Raw genomic sequence first — 3978 nt, forward strand, 5'->3', positions numbered from 1 at the left:
GGGGCGCGCCCCGAAAATTTGGGAATGCGGAAACAAAACAACCCCCCCCACCCCCACCCCGAGCACCTGGAGAGGGGCGGGAGGAGGAGGAGGGAGGGGAGGAATCCCGGGAATGACTCCCGGGACACGGCGGGGATGGGAATGGGGGGGATCCTGGAGGGAAAAGCAGCCCCTTTTCCCATGGGATCCCCCTCAGAGTCCTCCTGGGATCTGGAGCAGGAAGGAAACGGGGCTGGGAATGTTGGGAATGTTGGGAATGTTGGGAATGTTGGGAAGAGGGTCAGGGCAGTGCTGGGAGGGGATCCTGGGGGGAAAAGCAGCCCCTTTTCCCATGGGATTCCTCCAATGGATCCCCCCCCCAGACTCCTCCTGGGATCCGGGGCAGGAAGGGAACAGGGCCAGGATTTGCCAGAGGGAATCCTGGAATTGTTTCCCTGAGTTCCCTCTGGCCCATTCCCTGTCCCAAGTTCCTCCAGCCTGGTTATCCCAAAAATTCATTTAGCCCTGGATTTGCCACAGGAATCCTGGAATTGTTTCCCTGTGACCCATTCCCTGTCCAACCTGGTTATCCCAAAAATTCATTTAGCCCTGGATTTGCCACAGGAATCCTGGAATTGTTTCCCTGTGGCCCATTCCCTGTCCCTGCTCCTCCAGCCTGGATTTGCCACAGGAATCCTGGAATTCTTTCCCTGTGGCCCATTCCCTGTCCCAGCTGTTCCAGCCTGGATTTCCATGGGGGAATCCTGGAATTCTTTCCCTCTGATCCATTCCCTGTTCCAGCCCCTCCAACCTGGTTATCCCAGAGTTCATTCAGCCCTGGCTTTCCCAGGGGGAATCCTGGAATTTTTTTCCCTGTCCCAGCCCAGCTCTGGGATGTGCTGGAGCCTCTGGAATCCCCTCTGTCCATTCCCAGGGAATCTGCTCATTCCTGGCCCCGCTCCAGGGACGAGTCCCGACGGATTCTCCCTGCGGGATCTGCCCACGCCGGGTTACACAACCCCCCCCAAATCCCGGGAAAAGGCTGGCCAGGATCCAGGGAATCCCACCTGGACCCAGGGCTGAACTTCCACACAAATTATCCCCCCTCTCTCCCACCAGGAATGGGAATTTTCAGCCCTCTGGAATCTTCCAGGAGAGGGAAAAGCGACTTTTCCAAAAGCCTGGAGCGGCTCCAGCCCTTGGATTGGGATAAACCCCCCCCCCTTCCCAAACTGGGAATTGCCTCTGGAATGCTCAGCCCATCCCACCAGCTGGGCCTGGGAAGGCTCAGCATTCCCAACTCTCCTTCCCACGGGAAGATCCAAGGGGGGATTGATCCCGAATTCCTGCCAGGGAATGCTGGGCTGGGATCGCCCATCCTGCTTTTCCAGAGGGAATCCTGGAATGTCCAGGGATGGGATGGGATGGGGATGGGATGGGATGGGATGGGATGGGATGGGATGGGATGGGATGGGATGGGATGGGATGGGATGGGATGGGATGGGATTTCCTGGCCCTTCCAGCCCAAACCATCCCTAAAATCCTCTCCCTCTGGAAGCTGAAGGAGACCAGAGCAGATTTCAGTGGATTTAATCCAGATTTAAATTGATTTAATCCAGATTTCAGTGGATTTAATCCAGATTTAGGTGGGTTTAATCCAGATTTCGGTGGGTTTAATCCAGCTTTAGGTGGATTTAACCCTCCCTCCCGTCCCTTTGGAATCTGGAGGAGACCAGAGCAGGTTTAAGTGAATTTAGGGCCGTTTCCCCCCCCTCACTCAAACCTCCCTTTTCCTTATAAATCCCTACAAATCCTCCCTCCCCTCCGGAGCCTCCCGAGCCCCGCCCGGCTGAGTCAGCCCGAGCAGAACGCCCCGAGTCAGCAATTCCCAAAAAAATTACAAAACCAGTCCCAGCCGGTCCGGGAATGACGGAACAGCCCCCCAAAAAACCCCGCCCTGACCTGCGGGGCTGGCTCTGGAATCGGGAATGAGGGAGGGAAGGGAGGGAATGGGGGCTTGGGATGCGGGAATTCCATCCCCAACTACACAAACCACCCCTCCCCCCACCCCCCGGGAAGGGTTTGGTGTTCCCGAGGGAAGGGGGAGGGTCCTGATTCCACGGGAAACGCTCGGGGGTTATCCCAGGAGTTATCCCGGGATTCCCAAACCCCGTCCACTGATTTTCAGGATTGGGGGGCACTGGGAGGGACTGGGAGTTACTGGGAGTTACTGGTTTGGGCTCTGCGGGTTACTGGGAGTTACTGGGACCAACTGGAAGCTACTGGGACTGACTGGGATGAACTGGGAGCTACTGGGAGTGACTGGGACCAATTGGGACCAACTGGGACATACTGGGAGCTACTGGGACATACTGGGAGCTACTGGGACTGACTGGGCTGAACTGGGACATACTGGGAGCAACTGGGACTGACTGGGTTGAACTGGGACATACTGGGAGCTACTGGGACATACTGGGAGCAACTGGGACTGACTGGGACATGTTGGGAGTTACTGGGAGCAACTGGGAGTCACTGGGACCAACTGGGAGTTACTGGGAGAAACTGGACATACTGGGACAAACTGGGATATACTGGGACGAACTGGGACCAACTGGGACATACTGGGAGCAACTGGGACTGACTGGGACGAACTGGGAGCAATAGGAACCAATGGGAGATCCCTTTTCCACCCTCAATCCTCAGGGAAATCTCTCAATAAAACGCCCAGGAGTTATCCCAGGAATATCTGCTCACATTTGATCTTGGAGCCAGTAAATCCATGGAAAACAGGCCTTGGAGCTGATAAATCCATGGAAAATGGGCCTTGGAAACAAGAAATCCATGGAAAACAGGCCTTGGAGCAAATAAATCCATGGAAAACAGGACAATTCCAGGCCTGGGGACTCCTCCCCCTCTTCCCTGGGAAGCTTTTCCAAGGCTTTCAAACCTTTTCCAGGCAGGAATTTCTCCCAAAATTCAACCAAACTTCCAAAATCCAGAGGGGGGAAGAGATAAAAAGAAAAAACCAGGAAAAAGCTGGAAAAGCGGGAATTACAACCACTTTTCCTCAAGGGACAAGCCGGGAGAATCCCATGGGAAGATCCTGGGAAGGAGGGAGGGGGGGGAGGAGAATTCCCAAGAAATGAGGGAATCCACAAAGCTGAGTCTGGATCCCGGCAGGAAAAGCTCATCCCAAGCCACATTCCCGGGGTTCGTTCTCCCTTTGGGAAGCAGGAAAATCCCAGGGGGAGAAGGAGGAAAACAAGGAATTCTCATCCCCCCCTCCCCCCCCCTCGAACCGGGAGCAGCGGGAAGGGAAGAGATTCCAAAGGCCGAAGGAAAATCCCAAAGAGGGATCGAAGGGATCGAAACATTCCAAAGGCGCGAATTCCACGCTGTTCCAGCGCCACCCGCGGGAGGAAGAAGGGAAAAAAAAAACCACCCTCGGGATGAGGGGCGGAGATTCCCGAGGGATCGCCGGGAGAGGGAGGCGCTTCCCGCAGGATCGCCGGGATTCACGGAATGGCCGGGGTGGGAAGGGACACAAAGCTCATCCCATTCCATTGTCCACCCGCCGTTATCCCAGGGGGATCCAGCCCGGCCTTGGACACTCCCAGGGATGGGGAATCCTCCGGGAATTCCATCCCAGCCCCTCCCCCCCTCCCAGGGAGGAATTCCTTCCCAATATCCCACCTAACTCCCAGTGGGGAGCCATTCCCTGTGTGCTGTCCCTCCATCCCAAATCCCAAATCCCTCTCCAAGCTCTCCTGGAGCCCCTCCAGGCCCTGGAATTGGCTCCAAGTTTTCCCTGGATTCCTTTCTCTTTTCCAGCCCTTTGCTCTCCCCCCTCTCCGTTATCCCAGCGGGAAGAACAGGGAAGTGCCAGGAAGGACAAGGGAAGGCAATTCCAGGTTTTTCTGGAACAGCGACACAAGAGCTCCTCCTGGAGGTGCCTTTTCCCAAACTTTTCCCTTCCCTTCCCTTCCCTTCCCTTCCCTT

The sequence above is a fragment of the Empidonax traillii genome, unplaced genomic scaffold, assembly GCF_003031625.1.
Source record: "Empidonax traillii isolate 1590-97213 ecotype Southwest subspecies unplaced genomic scaffold, ASM303162v1 scaffold2640:size28257, whole genome shotgun sequence".
NCBI lineage: Eukaryota > Metazoa > Chordata > Aves > Passeriformes > Tyrannidae > Empidonax > Empidonax traillii.